This window comes from Passer domesticus, chromosome 4 (genome assembly GCF_036417665.1).
Source record: "Passer domesticus isolate bPasDom1 chromosome 4, bPasDom1.hap1, whole genome shotgun sequence".
Classification (NCBI taxonomy): Eukaryota; Metazoa; Chordata; class Aves; order Passeriformes; family Passeridae; genus Passer; species Passer domesticus.
In genome coordinates this window covers 59,021,073-59,039,935 of record NC_087477.1, presented here as the reverse complement: position 1 = coordinate 59,039,935, position 18,863 = coordinate 59,021,073, and the positions used below count along the sequence as shown (strand labels likewise).

Sequence of the window (18,863 nt, the reverse complement as noted above, 5' to 3'; positions counted from 1 at the left end):
TTAAAGTTCTTTTCTAACCTAAATGATTTTATGATAAAGGGGTTAACAGTGGTATAGTTATTGCTTTCACTGCCCATAATTATGGTATGGATATGTCAGTTCTGTAGAGTACTTGATCTGTAAACATATGGAAAGGTAGGGTGTATATTTTAACTGTACAGGTATAACAGACTTACATTTTCCAGCTTGATTACACTGAAGTTTGGGTGACATTTTTAATCAATTCTTAAAATTTAAAATCAATCTTGAGAAATTTTTGAAATTATTGTTTTTGGTTGGGGGAAAAGTACTTTCTGTTTGTTCTTAGATGGAATTAGCTGCCCAAACACAAGAAGAAAGTCTATTGACCTAGTAATTAAGTAGCCAGCAACATCAGTCTAAAAGCTGTTTTTGTGTCCTGATGCATGTATAGAAAAAAGGGGCTGTAGGAAAGGCATCCAACTTGCTCTGTTCAGCACTGCTGCTTCCCACAGAGTATCAGTTTCAAGAAATCCATGGGTCAGCTGGAGAGAACCTAGAGGAAGACAAGAAAAATAATCAGGGAGCTACAAAATACCCTGTAGGGAATGACTGAATTAATTGCAGCGACTTAGTTTGAGGAGAAGAAAGTTAGAGGGAGACTGAGCATCCTTCTGATATACAAAATCTTCTTGTAAGGAGAGTAGATCAATCTGTTTCTGTTAGGAAGGTTAAGGAACAACAGACTTATACTGCACTTTGTGGGGGCATTTGGTCTGGAGATCAAGAGAGATGTATTTCTAGCCTTAAACATTGTGATAGCTTTCCTAAGGTAGTCTTCCTAGAAATAGAGAAATCTCCATCACTATCAGTTTTTGAGACCACATCACACAAACATTTGTCAGGAACTATTTATACATAATTGGTACTTCTTGGGCCAGAAGAACTGTATACCTCAGAGTTCCCTGCTTTACTCTGGAGGCCAGAGTCACAGGCCCCTTCCATGGCAACTGAAGCAGAGGGCATACTCCATTCCCTTTTTTAACCTGGAAAGCCAAAGGGGAGCTCATCATTTGGTTGTAAAGCACTGGCCAAGTTATTTCAGTTGTGCCAGACTAGACAGCCCCCCCAGGTCCTTAGACCTTGTTTTCTATAAGTTATCTTCTTGTAGGAAAAAGAAAAGGTATAACAGGGTCTCCCCACCCCTCCTCTGCCAGGCCTTTCTCTTTCCCTCCAGTGGAACAGAAGCCTCCACAAGCTCCCAGGACAGTGCCAGTCTTTGAAGGCAGTAAATCTTTCAGCAATAAAAAGCCAGGCAGTAGTGAGATAGGGCAACCAATAATTACTGTGCAATCTGGATAAAGCAACCTTCAAATGTGCATCACTACAGGGTAGTTTTAGACTGGAATTTCCTGGGTTTCTATATTTAATAATTACACTTCTATTGTTCTTGCCTGAACGGAAACTATTTTGTGGCTACTAAGATCACCCTATCATGAACAGCTTCTTCTTTCACACAAAAATATGAAATTTTCCCCTTGACATTTCTTGCTGCAGCTTGTAATAGAACTGCATCTGGAAACACTGTACCATATTCTTATACTACTTTTACAGCAGGAACTGCTAAGTACTTTGGCTTGCTTACAAATTCCTCAATTCACTGAGATATAATTGTGCTGTGATTCATGCCATTGCTAAATCTATGCAAGTTGTGGGCATGATTATTAACATCACATTAAACCCTAGAACTAAAGAGATTAGCAAACAGATTTTTTTTCCTGGACATTGGCACTTAGGAGATAAATTACCCTGTCAAAATGTTTAAAGAAAACAAAGCACAATTATGACAGAAATGGTTTTATTTTACAGATTGCTCTATTTTGAAAGAGTTCAGCAATTGTTATATGGCAAAATATAGCATAATTTGGGCATTTGTTTATCCATGGAACAGCACAGCATAAAACAACCTTAAGTGTTCAGTTCAGGAACTCTTGGTATTATTTCTTAATTTCAATAGAATTTCACGCTCAGAATGTTATAAGTCTCTGTAGTGACATACAGTAGCATAAATAGGCCACTGTATATCACTTTGTAATTGCTGTAAAGATTATAATATCTTTTTGAACTGCAACCATTGGGCCACAAATGGCCAAACTGACTTCATCTCAAATTTAATTTTTGCTCAGTTTCAAATTTGAATTACTGACTTTTCTTATGAGTTTTTCTGATGACTGGTATCTCTTCCCAGCACAGGTATGCATCAGCTATGATCAAATGATCACTCAAAACACTACATTAAAAATCATGGCCTCCTACTTTTCATTTCTAGGCAGATTTTTTTTTCACGTTCTCTAAAGGTTTCACTCAGCAGATTTTTTTTTTTTTCTAGGATACTGCTGATTATCCAAGGAGGGAAAACGATAAAGTAGGAAACTATCAGCCATGGTAGAGGGGTGAACTAAATCAGTAACAACACATGCCATTGACTTTACAAAACACTAAAGTTTATTAAAGAGTAACAGGAATTATACAGTGGCTGCAGAATATTGCCACTGCAGCTTCTCAGGAATTTCTCATGTAAATTTCCAGAGGAATTCCAGTGGAGAAGGGACGTCTGGCAAGAAATGACAACTTTAACATTTTTAATGTAAATTTGATGATGAAGATGTCTTGCCAGGCCAGTTGATGGTGGCAGAGATCATCTTAAATAGTCTTAATTTTTTTTTTTTTACATCCTTTCTCAGCAAGATGATTGCAGAGAGCTGTGCTAAAAAAATTGTGGTTAGGGATGTATTATGCTATATGCATCATCCATCACTAGGAATCTCTGTTAGTATGATGATACAAGTAATCTAAGCTAAACATAGAGATTCTGATGTGTTTATCGTCATGTATTTTTTCACATGTATAAAACAAATAGATGAATAAAAATCTTTATCTCTAAATCCATTAAGTAAATTTGACTTATAAATAGTGCCTTGAGGTTTATAATAAATTTATGTGTTACTCTTACCTCTTTTACAAATAAATCCTATTACTTCTGAAATAAATAATTAAAAGCTCATCAGTGCCTCTAGTCACTAATCACTCATATCTAAGAGCTTTCTTGTGGCAATTGATTGTCTTGGTAGTTATACACTAGAATATTTTCAGATAAAGCGTACTTAAAAGCTTTCTGCAAAGAACAAAGGAGATGAAAATACTTTTCTGTTGGTTTTGTCAGAAAATTGTAGCATCAAGACCACACAGATTTTTGGTGTCTGACAATAGGAACAGATCAAGGCTCACTCCTAATAAGGTAAAATATTGCATCCAGATGTTCAGAATACTGAACGCACACACATACATGACACTTGCAAGGATTTTGGAGCTACCTTGTGCTGGAATACAATTCACTTGAGAGAAGCTCTGAGACAAGCTCTGAGGACTAGCTCGGCACACCAAACCAGGAATGGCAAGGGCAGTCTGCAGATGGGAGCGTGCTTTCAGAGCGCCTGGCCTGGGCAGCCACATATCATCACCACCCTTGATGGATGGGAGGAGGGAACCATGCCCACAGTGGTCCACAGGCTTGGGGACACATCCTGGGCTCAGGCCAGGACAAAGCAGGAGGCCCAGGGACTGGCATTAAGCAGTTGTTGTTGTTGCTAAGGATGGGAGACACAGCACCACAAGTAGGCTGCTGACACAGCAAGCCTAAAAATCACCCCAGTGGTGTTTTCAGCTCACTGCTGAAGCATAGTTGCTTTCACAAAGCCTGAGTGACCTTCCACTCATCTCTATAGCTCACTGCTGGTCATATCAACAGGCCTAAGCTTCAGAGCTGCATTATTCAACATATTACTGAGATGAATTTCATCATATAGCCATGGTATAATTCAAGTACACCACCTAACAATCAAACTAAGAATTACTAGGACTATAATTTCCTGATTAGCTTTCATAAGGCTTCAAAAAGACAAAGGTACGCAAAAGTTTCAACCTGGGTAGTCTGCAGTTACCAAAAACCTGCTGTATTAAGAGAGGAACAGCTCCCAGGTTAAATCTGTTTTTAAGCTAAAACATATTAAGTAAAGATTTAAAGCAATGCACAGTACCAACCTGCATAATCGCTTGCTGGTCAGATTGCAACAGTGAACCAAAAGCTACTGGGCAGGAGGTAAAGGCCAAAGTCATTAATAGATTAGCAGTGAAAGATGTTTTTGTTTTGATCAGAGACAGATAAGCATAATTAAAAACTATCCTTTTTTTTCTTCTTCCCCTAGTCAGTTTGCCCATCCCATGCCTCAGCTTTGCACATAATGATTAGGACTGGTAAGTTTTGCAACTGTAAACATGACAGAATATTTTCATTACTCTTTTATTCTAAAAACATTAATGTCAAGGAGTAGTTGACACAACAGATAACAAGCAATTTCTTGCTTCGTTTATCACAATTTTCTTGTTAGCTACAGGGCTCTTTTTAATTACAGTTCAAGCATTGGTTCAGCTACTTGCTTTCTTGCTTCTGACAAATCTGCAATTGTTAGTGTTCCCCTTGATCCAATGCAATCATTAGCAGAAGAGTGCAGCACTGAATCTGACATCATCATCTAATATCTACCTAAAGAAACACCACAAAAAAGATTTATCGATGCGTTTCTTTTTTTAAAAAAATTACTGTAACCCAGAGACTAATTCGTTTTCTGCAAGAGTAGCTCATTAAGCTGTTATTAACAAATACACATTTCTCAGGTCCTATGATTGTTGCAGTATTAAACAATATCCATATGCAAAAGAAAGAATTAGTGATGCTTTCTAGATAATCTTTTTAAGGCAATCTAAGCCTGTTGCTTGTAGAAGGAAGTGGAATAGAGAATATGTCAAAACAAGAACTCCAAGCACCATTTAGCCACTGTTTTTTAGTGTTGCTGGTTATTTAGAATTTTGGTAGGACTTTTACTTTCACAAGTAAATAACAGTAAAACTCTGAAGCACTAATATACTAATTTCTCTCCTAATGGAAATAGTCTCCACTCCTGCAATGGCTCACTGTATGTGCCGTGCTTTAAATCCCATAAGAATAAGCAATTTGCTACGCTGACAAACACAAATTAAGACCATATGAGTGCATGGTATGGTGCACTCATATGCTGAATGTTTAAGGCCTATGGAAGCAGAAAACTATTGTGAGAAGTTGTTTCCATCAGGTGTGGACGCAGCAGTTGCAGTCTAGTCATAGGCATCAGTTGTAGGTAAAATTTGCAGCTATAGATGATGAGAAACAACACTGTGCTTCATCACTGCATTACTGACCACACTTTGAAAGTCTAAAAGTTATGACTGTGATTATGAAGTTGTGATTAGGAAGTATTATTACCCTCTATTATCACTTTAAATGGGAGTATTACTAACAATTTAAGTGATTTAGTTACACAGATTTAACCGGTACTATGGTACAATTAAAGAAAAATCATTACCATTTTAGTGGAGTTCAGGGGAATTAAATAGGGTTGGTATGCCTATATTTCCATAGAAAAAGAGGATCCTGAGCCAGCTGTAAACAAAGGAATTAAATAAACTTAGGGTAAATGCAACTCATGCTTCTTACAATACACCATGACAGTGTATGCAGATGTAGGAGACTATAGCGCTCGCAGGTATCCTGATTTTCTTTAAGACATCCATTTCCACATTAAAAGCATCAGATAATTTACAGTAGATTTTTATATCAAACTTCCCTATAACATGTTTAATATTTTTCTGAACAAGTTCACTTATCCCTGCATATAAATTCTTACACAAGTTAGGATTTTGTTTTACAATTTAATCATTTAATCTGTAAAATTATTTCATTTTCATGCACACATATATTATTTTTTGCAAACTATAACTATTTTACTACTCATTGCTGTTGAAAAAGTTCACTGTAACGTACCTTAAAGCTTAGACTAATTTTGTGCTACTGATATTGCCAGGAACCCCACCTGAAAAAAACAGTATTTGGAAGCATCTTGGAATGCAGGACTTGATTTTACAAAAACCTTAGAATATTTGATGCTCAAATGTCTTTGTTACCTAGTTTATAAACATCTTAAGCAGAGTATGGTAGTGCTAATGTTAAGACCTAGTGTACCTGTGCACTGTCAGGAATCCATTACTATCCAAAAGGCTACAATGATTCATGTTGAACTGTTGCATAGTTTGTCCATTCTTATTTAATATTCTTAAATTTGTTTTAAAATTAAAGGAAAAAAACCTTCTAGGTATTATTTTTCCCATCATGACTATATCTATTAGTACGTCTCTTGCAGCATGAAAATTTTAATGTTAATAAAGCTAATCTGGCATATACAGGAATGTTGCCTTTCATACTATATTTTATATAGATTTTTGTCATCTTCCAGTTGTTCACTCAATTTATAGTTTACCCTGTTACATTATATTTTACTATTCTTCCACTTTGTCTGGTTCCTTGTACTTTAACATATCTGAAACTCCACAGGATGTGCTTTCTATGTTCATGATTATTTTGATGTTTTTCTACAAACCTTTTTTCATTTTCTTTCTGTGGTGGAGAAGAGAACGTTTTTGAAAGTCTTTCCTTCTTACTTCAATACTAACTAGATTGTTACAGAAGTAATTAAACATTTTATATCATAGAGCAAAACATTGCATGCTTTAGATCATACCATACCAAATTTACTTTAAAAATAAACTGCAAGTAAAGCTGGAGTAGGACCTGTGGCCTACAATTATTTTTTCAGTTTTTCAATGTGTGAAGTGATGCAAATCTTTTCATGCAGAAATTATCACAGAAACATATGCCTGAAGCCAACTCAGATTCCAGACAAACAGGACATTCAAGTAGAACCAAAATAATAAATCTTCATGCTCTTGGAGAAGAATGATTCCTTCTCTTGTGTAAAACATTATGTTTGAATTTACTGACTTAATTCTTGGTCAAGCCCTTTGATGAACATTAACAGTTGACCTTCACGGCGCACACAGTTCAGCAGGCTTTTGTAAGTACAGTCTCAGTGTGTTGCCTCCCAAATTGGGACTTTACACGATATGGTTCAAAAAGGTTGGTGCAGAGAATGAAATGGCTGGTCCTGATTCCCTTTTTGGCATTTCTCCCACCTTGGATTTAATGTCCTCTTTTTTCCTTTAGCTTGGGTGCCTTGTCCACCTATGCAGTTTGGTGACTTGGCCCAAAAGGTGTATTTATGACAAAAACATGTAAAATATATATAAGGCCTTTTTTTGGGTTTTTTCAGAGTATATGCAGGTAAAGAGTACATATGCTTCTACTTTGGTTAGGGCAACATTTTCTGCTACCCAGTTAGGAATGGTGCATCTGTGAATTTTGCAGTATATTTTCAAGTGTTCTGCATTACTGTAGCCTCATGGCCTGCAGCCTCGGTAGTTACACTACTGAAATTCAAGAGCATCTTTCAATAAACCTCTGCCACCTTTACAGGGCCTCACATGAAACTTCTTCATTTTATTTTCTCCTCAAAAATAGGCCCATCCCAGTTCTGAGTCTTCATATTTTCTATTTAAAGTCAATTTTTGTTCCATTTTAGCCTCTTTTCAGATGTGAATGTTTTTTGTTCTCCTAGTATATTCTGATTTCATGCTGTGCAATCCATATTTACCAAGGGTCCCTGTGACATTCCTTCATTGGTGCTAGCAGTTGTTCACTGTTATGCCAATCTAGGCTGAATATTTCCATGACTTCAGAAAAAAAGTTATCAGAAAATTTGCTCTGGATTACACCTTGACAAGAAGTTGCTAGTTTAATACAAAAAGCTACAAATAATTTCTGAGTAGGAAAGCTCAGGAAATCTATTCTTCTCTGTATGGAGAAAGAAGCAGCCCATATTTGTATGATTTCTATCCCACATTGTACTGGGTGATAAGTGAACCAAAGAGAAGGTAGAAGCCTGCAGCTCAGAAGGCCCAGACTTTCTGTCAGAGAGAAAACTAAATCTATCCTCTCTCACCAGCCATCTACAAAACTAGGACCAATTCATATCTTTGAGATCTCTACCCTTTTGTCGTGTCTGACTGAAAATGTTGGGAGAGCTGATAAGTTATGCCAGCTTTTGGGAAGGGAGAGGAAGGAGCTGATAGTGAAAGCTTTGTGGGAATGCATAGCTCAGCATTTGGGTATCTGCCTTGTGAATGCTGCTACCTCCCACTTGGCAAAGTGGCCAGTGTGGCAGAGGTCACTTGCAGTTATAAAATGCAACCCAACTGCAAGCCATGGCAAACAAAATACCCAAGTGGGGTAAATGGACTAGAAATATCACATGAGGCTGAAATATCTTCCAGGTCTCTGACCAAAATTGGAGTATTTCACAGGTGCTCAAGCTGTTGAAGCATAAGGAAAGTAAAGCAATAACAAGATGTTCTGAGTCGAGGAATAGTCACCAAGGATCCTAAACTAACATAAAATATGCTTGACAATGTGTTGGGAGAAATACTGTAACTTTGGTAAAGAGTTATTGCCAAGATTCACCTCAAGACCTAGACAGTTAAATACTACAGTCTAAATGGGACTCCTAAATAGTATTTTAAACACTAGACACTATTAGGTTCTTGTTCCCATCTGAATGTGATGGCTATTTTAGTGTAAGAGTTGACTAACTGCTTTTTGAAAAAACATTGAAAGAAGAGGTTGGAGGTGAAAAGAAATAAAGGACTAGAGGCTGAATTTTCCTTGGCTCAATTGAAACTAAGGGCAAGTATTCTTTATACATCTTGCTGAATGAAGCATTTAAGCTAAGGAAACCTGGATCAAGGTTTTACTACTATAAAAAGCATTAGTTTCCTATTTTCTCTTTTATTGTGCCACATATACTTTGGAAATTGAAACAACCAGTTTGTTTTACATAAGCTACCCAGATCTAGTCATAGAGTTAAGTTTATATTGAGTGTTTTTAGCTCAGGAAGCTGACTGTACCAGGACCACGGGCAAGCTCACAGCTTGTACCTGTCTCAACAAGCAAACCCTATGCTGTTTAATCTGACAATGAACAGAAGAGTATGCAGTCCAAACATGTAAGTGGTGACCATGGCTAGCAGCAACAAACAAAACATACAGAAAAACCCAAACAAAACAACATTCACTATGATAAAATAAAATACCTAAACGAACTGAAATAATAAAAAGGAAATTCAAGGGAAACAAAACTTAACAACTTTATTTCTGAAGATAATTTGATGTAATTAACAAGTTAAAATCATAGAATTGTAGAACCAACAAGTTTGGGAAAGGCCTTAAGATCATCAAGACCAACCATCAGCCTAATAACACCACCATGTTTGCCACTAATGTCCTCAAGTCCATACCCACACATTTTTTAATACTTACAGGGATGGTGACTGCAGCACTTCCCTGGGCAACCTATTCCAATGCTTTATAGCAAGGACAAAAATGAAAAAAACATTTCCATGAAAAAAAATTGAAACAAATTTTCCTAATACCAAACCCAAACCACTCCTGTTCACAGCTTGAGGCCATTTGCTCTCATCCTGTCACTTGCTACCTGAGAGAGGAGACCAACACCCACCTCACTACCTCCTCATCTCAGGTAGTTGTAGAGAGTGATAAGGCTCCTCCCTGAGCCTCCTTTTCTCCAGCCTGATTCAAACCCAGTTTGAAGCTCTCTCCACAAGCCCTGCTAACCCTTAAAGTAAGATTCTTTTACCACTTTGAGACAGGTGGGACCCATATGTTGCCAGGAGGCTCAGTGGCATATAAACCAACCCATGATCAAAAAAACCAAAATTCTGCTGCTGACACCAATCCCAAAGCATCTCTTCATCTGTATGATATTTCTATTCCTTGCCCCATCCTTCCCTGCAAATGGCAGGAAAAGTTATGTTACGATCTTTAAGTCTAATTACATTGTGAAATACAGACAATAAAACGAGGTTTGAAATTCAGCAGACTTTCATCTTTAATGAAAAAAAAATAGTGTCATTCAGCTCTAGAGATGTAACTAAATGCCAGGCTCAACTAACTGATGCCTAACTTTGCTCCAAGTGTTCATTTTGTACATGCACATACTCTGCTTCCCTGTTTCAGAGACTGAAGTTGCACAAATATAAAACAGTTTTTGACATCAGGAGGGATATGCATAATTTAAAGTCTTGCCAGAATCTTGTAGAGAAAACATATTTCACCCTACTACTTCACATGCAAAGACAAAAAGACATTCTAGGTGTCTCCTTGTCCGTTGACTGATCTGAAAGGGGAAGAAATGAATGAGAAAATTCATGCAGTATGAAAAAGAAAATATCATTAATTACAAAAAGTATTGCAGAGATTAAGGAATGCCTGTTCTGTGTTCTGAAATATCCCAGAAAGTATTGTTCTGTTTCAAAGGTAGAAGAGGAAAAAGAGTAACTGCTAGTACATCATGATATACTTGAAAATACCACTGCATTTATAGAATGACAAAAACTTTAAACCTCTCCCAAGATGCTCAGGCTGACATCCTGTGCTTCAAATATAATAGAAACATGAGATGGGTTTGTAGGGTTTGCTTTTTTTTTAATTGACAGGTTTAAAATTAACTGTATTCTAAACAACAAATTAGAATTGTGTCACAAATTTCTTTTTTCTGTGTTACTGGCAGGAAGAACCTAAGGCAACACATCTCAAGAGCTTCTTTGGTTGTTTCTGACATACTCTGACAAGAAGTAATTACAGGCCACATACAGTCTTTCACAACCTTTTCTGAAGTAGCTTTTAAAGACAAATAATACAGGGCTCCTTGTTCTTCACCTGTCAGTGCCCTCCTGCTCAGAGTTGCTGCTGTTTCTTGCACACCCAGGCAAGAAGAAGAAGAAGGGGCAGAAGTTATGCAATGTGACCAGGAGCAGACTCTGGGAAACCAAAGCACCTCAGTCTAAACATAACAGAGCCCTGATGTGATGAGGCTGATTTCACACATAGAGGTTTTTCTCTGTGATAACTGTATCAGTTATCCACAGTGGTCTGCAAATGTCTGGAAATGCTGAACATTTTGGATACCTCAGAAACTTCAGCCTCCACATGCTCCCAGATCAGGAGACATGCAAGAAAAGTGAACTCAATGTCCCAGGAATCACTGAGGCCAGTGTTCACTGTGAGGGCCAGGATAACTCACTGGATGGCCCTATAGCTACAAAAGGCGAGTTGCAACCCATGCCCAGGAGCTGTGTCAGGAAGGTCCTGACCCTTAAGAGCCTGATTTTTCTTCAAGAAAGAAGGAAATCTGTATCTTATTGGAAACAGAAGAAATTTCAGTGGAGCTCACACTTCAGTGAAATTCTGCCTTGGTATTCAAACTAGTGGAGACATTTCACTGAGGTGAAAGGATTTTTTTCACTCTAAAAGATAAAGGCAGGCTGAAAACACGCAGAAGCTTGTTTCAGAACAGTAAAAAATTAACACTTTTCACTTAACCAGTTTAAAAAGTTCTTGTGACCCATAAAGCCCCCCACATTTCAGTGGCTGGAAGTATACTCATCATTGTAAGACTAGGATGCTGGACTTAGACTCCTCTGTTATAAAGAGAAATTGTTTAAAAATCTATCTGATCATCTCTGGCATTTCATTGCTGTATCATATCAGCAAAGACTATCAGCAAAGACTATCTTGGTAGGCTTTGATTGGAATTTGGTCCCCTTAATGCTGATAGAACTATTACAGCTAAGTGGTTTCATTATCAGAAGTAAATGGAAGGACTTGCTATTTGGAAATATCAGTTTCAAACCAAAGAAAGATGTTCAGTTCTGCTGTCTGGAAGCTCTCAGAATTTCTAGCTAAACGTCCATAAAATACAAGATTTGGAAATAGCTGCTAAGGCATTAGGTTTAACTCATATTTGCCCTTTAATATTAGTAGAGAACTAATATTTTGGCCAGATGGAGGAGGATGAATATTGTAAACCTTGCCATGACCTCCTTTGAAGGGAGAACATTTGCCAGCAATTTGTCTTTTTCAGGTTTTTGCTTGATCATATCAGTGGGCTAAATGTTAGTCATTTCATTCCAAGTAGGTGAGCAGTATCATGCATTAATGCAGTTAGCCAGGTGTGGAGTGCAGTGGAACAAGTTAATGGCATCGTCAGCTTGAGAGAGATCAGAAACATGCTTTGGTATAGGCAGCAGGATTTCTGAGACATACTTCATTAACTCAAATTTTAAATGTTAATAGTATTTTATTAGAAAGAAGCAGATGAAATTAAACATGTAATAGCTCAGAGACTAGAAATATATGCACAGATACAAGTATTCGTAAATGGTGACGTGGTCCCTGAGTCATTATGGCATTTCTTTTTCATTAGTCAGCAAGAAAAAAATATTACATATACCACTGATGGATATTTATACTGGTGGTTTTATCCATCTGTTTAGCTAATCATAAGGAAACTCAGTTTCTCTGAGTCTGTGTATGTGTGTGAATATAAAAATACATTTATATATATATATGCATATTTGAAAAGCATTTATTATGTGACTTCAGTTGGAGGAATGGCTGTTCAAACTAGTAACAATAGCTTGAAATCTTTATTGTAACCACGTGGGTTACAATGAGGTGGGTAGAGGATCATATATGCAGTGGTTACTATAGTTACAGTGTCTCTCTCTCTGTCTCTTTAATGAGGAACTAATCACTGTTCTCTGACCAAGACATCCATATTTTGCTCATTTTTCTCTTCACCCACACCAGGCAGCATTTCTTCCCCAGGAGAAGGCAGATATAGCAATATTAACCCTTAGGAGCAAAAGACTCCTTAACTAGCTGATTCCAAACCCTGCTGAGTCTAATAATGGGCAGGGATCTGCATGCCATGGCAGCAGAAACCACTACCCACATCCCCACAGCTAGCAGAAACCCTAAAGGGCTTCTAAGCAGTTACATATCTTACATTTCTATTTCCACCTGTCAGTAGATTGAAAATCAGAGATGGGGAAAAAAGAACTCGAATTTGCAAGTATTTAATGAACAGCTTGATACGAGGCCCCAAAACTTAGTAGCTCCTAAGATTAAAGAAACCCACAGGCTCCATATGCAGACATAATAGTTTTTCCCCCCTCTGAAATTATGTCTTATAGCAGTAGGAGATGAATTGTGACCCAAATCTGGGAAGGGATTGAAGGGCTCACATCCAAGAGTTAGGATGCTCTGCTTCTCAAAATATCTGCCAGCTGCCTTCAGTACCTCCCTTCCCAGATCTATTTAGGTCTTTCCTTCAGGCAAAAAGGACAAGACTCAGGGCTGTAAACATAGTTGCCAAATTCTCTTTTTAGGCACAGCTGGGTTTCTGAAACCAAGTCTTATCATGTCAAAATCTCACCTGCTGCTCTGGTAGGTACAAATATCTCAGTACCCAGAGCAAGTGCTCTTTTACACAAGGAGGGAAATTTAGAGCTATCAAGTTTCACAGTATATTTTATATCTCTAATGAGTGGGACACTCCCCCAGGAGGCTGAGGAATCTGTTATGAAATACCCTAACTCACAGGTAGGAGTTATCTGAAGAATGATTATTGCAATAATCAGCTACTGACTGTTTAATATCACTAAGTAAATGCAATATTTTGTCTTTTCTGTTTCTATCCTTCTGCACTATAAATGATAATCAGTGGCATTAGTCAGATTTGACAGCATGTTTTACTGAGCATAACCTCAAGCTAAAAAATAACCAATAAATAACAATCTGTGTAAATGCCCTGAATACCAGGTACATCTATTACTACTGTAAGTTACAATTTTCAGCATTTTCAGGTTAAATTATAGGCAGGCTTAATGTTGAAGATTCATCATAGATTTTCCTCAGTTTAAATGACAAGATGAAATTGCTCCTACTTTGTCTTTGCCTCTGCCGCAAGGAAATGAGATTTAAAGTCACCAAGGATTCACATCTCTGTGTGAATATCTGTGTTTGTCTGTATCCCTGTGAGCTCTTCCTCTTTTGCAGTCATTGCCATTTATCAGATGAATATGACAGAGTTGAATGTGCTGTTGTAAATACCATAAAGATGTTGAGAAATGTCTTTACTACCTTAAACATTTTTTGTCCTTACTTTATATCCTAATATGATATTCTTAATTACACTGTCTTTTTTTTTCCTAGTTTCATGAAGATGAAACTAAGATGAAACTAAGTCCTGTTAATATAGGTGGCCAGAGGGAGAAGCAAAGATGTATAAGTGTGGAGGTAAATACTGTGTTGTGATTTCAATCCATCTGCACCAGGGAATCCAAATACAAGGCATAAAAAATTGGTTTAATTTGTTTCAACAATGGGCAACATTTCACTGGAAATCTAAAAATCAAGCTAAAATAAAATAGGTTTATTATTTTATATTTGAGTCAGGAAAAGTATGGTTAGCAGTTTAGCAAAGGTTTCTGACTGTTCTTAACAATGCCTTTATTATTTGAAAAAATAAATTTAAACTTAGCATGCTAGTTCTTAGACATAAAAAATGACACCATAAAACCTGACAAAAATATGACTCAACTGTCATTGCAGAAAGTCACTGCAGTCCAAAGGGATTTTTACATCTTTTGGGAATAGCATTACAGAACAGTTTCAGGACAGGACACAGACAAAATAGCCTTTCTTTTCTATCTACTTTCAGTCTCCCTGGTTTTTGTTAAAAAAAACCCCACTGGCTCAGTATCATGAACAACTAGTATACATATTGATATTGTTGAAGGTAAATTTAAGATCAGGCAGCTCAGTTTGGGGGTTTGCATTCTAACTGCTGAGTGGTTCACCTTGGGTCAGCAAGATACATACTTAAATATATATTACATATATCATAAATGCTGATAGGAGTCAAGGAGACCCTTTAGGTTTTTTTCCTAGTATTTTTTAATTTGTTAATGGGCTATTTACACAACAGTAAGAAGTAAGGAAGCAGCTGATGAGAAAGGAACACTGTACAAGCACTGTACAAGCAGACAAAACAACACGTCTCTTTGTAGAAATCTTTTCTTCAATTATCATTTTGCCTTGTTGCTAGGACCTTTCATTTTATTAAATCAAGAAAAAAGGAAAAAAAATTATTCAGGTGAGTATGTGATATGTGCATATTAGCCGAAGAGTGATAGACAGTTGCAAAAGCAGAAAAAGAAAAGAACTTTTAAGAAAGTTATAGCACCATTAATTCCTGAAAAGGTTATTGTTTTTGAACATGCTCCCTGTTGTTCAAAGGTTTGCACTGATAGCTGCAATTATTTAAAACAACGGTAATTATGTTCCATACCAATTGACACAGATAGTGAACCTGTTGATTGAGTAGGTGGCATCATTGTATCATAGGTTTCAGCATTCTCTACCTGGCAAATTAGAAATACATTTGCTTCTACGGCAAGATTGAAATTTCAGCTGCTATTATACCTGTTTCTCTGAATTTCAAGTACCTAAGAATATGAAGTCTAAATTGCAATGAAGAGAGTCATTCTGCATTGATCCTTCTTATACATATTCGCTGCACTGGGAAGACGACACTTTGTGAATGTTACTGACAAGGCAGCTAACAAGTCAGGCTCTTAGCTGTAAAATGGTTTATAAGACCAGTACTTGTCTATTTGCATATGAAAGACAAAAAGCAACAATTAAAATAATCTCCAGAAGACCAATTTATTTTATCATTGCAGTTCTACATATAATTTGTCATATCACATTAGCTTTTTCTTGTTGGAGTATTATGCAATGCATAACCATTTCTTCCCAATACATTCTTCTGCGAGGCAAATGAACAAATTGTATATTTTAAACCCTTCTGTTCTGTTTGAAATAGAAAGTGGGTCACTGGGTTTGCAGATAATTTAATTTCATTCTCTATTGTCCTGTATGTCTTGTTATCAAGATGAGCATTAGATGCTACTAAATCAGACAGTGCTGTTTAATCACAGAGGCCAGCAAAGAGCAGCAGCACTTCATGGCAGGCGGCTGGGGACAGCAAAAACTGCCCACGCCTCGAATGGCACCTCGGGCTGGCTGGGAGAGTAACACAAATCAGAGCCACATGCAGACCTTTTTCCCTCCTGCCCGTGCTGGTTAAAGGACTGCTAGCACAGCTAATCACCATGGCTAAGGTCACCCATTTCAAACAGCAACAATCTTCACACTCCTCTGCTAGTGTGTTGACTTGTTGAGAGATGGGCTGACCTCCTCCTCTATGCCATTCCTGCCCACTGAGACAGTGCCTGCAGTGGGGCAGTAACAAAGGCAGGCAGCATCACAGTTAGCTCACAATAAGACCAGTAATTTTTGAAAAATTAGGTGACTTCCACATCTGCAAATTCTCAGTCTGGGCATTTGTGAAGTCTGAAGCAATGGTGAATCAAGCTGCAGATCCCCTTTGTCCTCACATGCTTTTTCATCAGCATGTGAGGAAAAATGGAAAGAAATACCACCCTCAAAACCTCAGAGAGCAGAAATCAACAGGAATGGGTTTTGCTCCACTTAAGGTCATCCTCAGTAAAATCAGGTGAATATTCTCAGCTTATTTCAATAACCAAGGGCCAGGAGGAAGGGGCATCCATCTTCAGGGTAGGACAGTTTATCAGGAAATCATGACGCTGGTATTTGAAAATCTATAATCTCAGCAATAGCAATAAAGAACACAAAATTTTCTCTGCCAAAGTCCACAGAGAGCAACTTCTTGAAATGGAACACTCTATATTCAAATTGAATAAACAAACCAGCTAAAATATGTAAGCAATCAAATGCTAGTAACAATGAGGTGGAGTGAAAGTGGATTTGGTTAGAACATGCCCTCTGGGTATGTTCACTTCCCTCGTAAGCAGAAGGGTAGGGTCTCTGGAACTGTCAGGCAGGCAAATCCAGTGAGCGTCTACCAAAAGTGACTGTACCACAGAGCAGCAGCTGCATTGCAAGCAGACCTCAGCACAGAAACAAGCATCTCATGATCCTTCTCAATTTATCATCTCCTCACTAGAGATTTCAAACATGGAGAGCAGCTAAAAACTGACACCCTGACACTGACTTTTACCATTTGGGGTGTAGAAGGATGGAAACAGAAAGGCGCTGTAGCAACTCCACTCCTGTAATGTGCTAGATAAGGTTATAAAAATGGGAATTATAGTGAGTATACAGCTGAATATAGCCATTATTTGCTAAATGAGAAGTCTGAGATAAAGAATCTAGTTTCCTATTGAGAACTGAAATCCTAGCTGGCACTAATATTTGCTGGAGTATCTATTTTTGCTAGAAAATGCTGTACTAATATTAGATTAATTTCATTAAATACCATAGTATTAGGTTAATTGCTGCAACCTCAGGAGAAAGAAAAAAAAAAGGAAAAATCAGTTAGAAGGAGTTTAGATTTAAAACTTACTATGGGGTTTTTTGGGGTTGGAGATTTTTTTTTGTTGTGCTTTTTGATTTTGGGTTTGCTTTTTTTCCATAATATACATCTTTATACAAAGCTAGTAGAAAAGGTAACACAGAGTTTTTTCAGAACTGTATTTGATTGTTCTCGATCTTATTGCCATTTGGGTGTTCTGCAAGTTCAAGTTTCTGAAATGTCAACATAGTGCAAAACAGTGATAAATTGGACAGCTACTAAGCTGTATTGCAGGATCTTATGCCTTTATTTTTGGCAATCTTGAATATAGCAAGAGGCTATGCACAGTATTATGAAACTTAGACAGGTGTAGTACAGAGCTGCTAGTATAATAAAGATAGCTTCATAACTCTACCTTTTCAACAGCTCTGAAAAGATGAGAAAAAAACTAACAAAAAAAGCCATGAAGCCCATTCATGCTTGGCTGGACTCAAAATTAGCTACTGTCATTCCCATATTGACTCAACACCTTCACACAATGCTCTTGGCTAAGCCTCAGCTGATGAATACATAGTTGACTTCATACATATGCAGTATTTTTCTAAATGGCTTTATTTTTATGGCAGAAAAATTTTACTGAATCTTCAAAGCTTACTTTTTTCCTTCATTGGCCCTTTTCTGAAATAGCCTTTCACTTTCATCAGGTTTAATTGCAATTAAAGTTCTGTTTCAAATAAGTGCAAACAACTTAACCTTCTACACAGAGGTCTATCAAGTCTCCAAACTGCCTTTTAATTAATTAATTAATTTAAAGAATCCCAGCACCTATATAGTAAATAAAAAGGTATTTTTTCTTTATGATTAGCAGTCTTTTGAAAGACAGCTCCTGCTGTAAAGAAATTGCTTGGTCACTACTGGACTGTCAGTCCCAGTGGCCATAGATATTCTCTTTTCAGATAACTTTTTATATCAGACCACAGCTGGAGTGTTGCTTAAACAAATATGCTATTTCACTGTTCAAACACAATGCTGAAAGTGAGTTTTCTGTAGTTGATGTTAAGACAAGTAACATTTGCACCTATACATCCCAGGAGATTTAGCTAAAGTATTTAGAGATGACCTTCTCTGCCTTAAGGAGAGTATCTGAGATGAAAATTCCATCACCTTCTAGTTTTGTGTTTTTCTTAAAATTTGGAGGTTCTAGACTAGAAACTGCTTTAGGTCAGAAAAATCTTTGTCTCCTCTAGAAGGCAGAAGTGTTTAAACAAGAGTTGTAGTCACCTCTAGAGAGAGCAGAGGTTACACTCTGTTCCACCTCCCATGCAGACCATGGTGAAGCTCAAATCAGTGGCATAGCTTTTGTTTAAACCATGGAGCCTCTAATTTACTTATAAAGGAAAGCTAAGGAAAATTTTGTGACCTAGTTACAGCTGCTGCAGGAATTTTGTAGCCTTCTGGACTTAGCAGGGATATTCTTCATTGCTCTTTTAATGTGGCTGCCTTACTAGATCTTATCTTAATCCTGAAAAATCCTGACTCATTTCATCCAGCTCCTCAAGAAGTTGTGAATGGTGCAATCTCAGGAAGAAAGACAACTGC

At 37.3% G+C, this 18,863-nt stretch overlaps 1 long non-coding RNA gene across 5 annotated transcripts in view; it reads left to right on the top strand.

Moving 5' to 3' along the window:
• Window positions 1–18,863, top strand: part of LOC135299351 (uncharacterized) — a 46,072-nt gene that overhangs the window by 8,579 nt on the left and 18,630 nt on the right. For 2 of the 5 annotated variants that reach the window (XR_010361334.1, XR_010361335.1), the window contains one exon: window positions 14,078–14,161. The exons of 2 other annotated variants lie outside the window; for them this stretch is intronic. This is a non-coding gene — a long non-coding RNA (uncharacterized LOC135299351). Of the gene's footprint in view, window positions 1–10,589; window positions 11,306–14,077; window positions 14,162–18,863 lie in introns of all 5 variants that reach the window. One more of the 5 variants, XR_010361333.1, reaches the window with a different exon arrangement.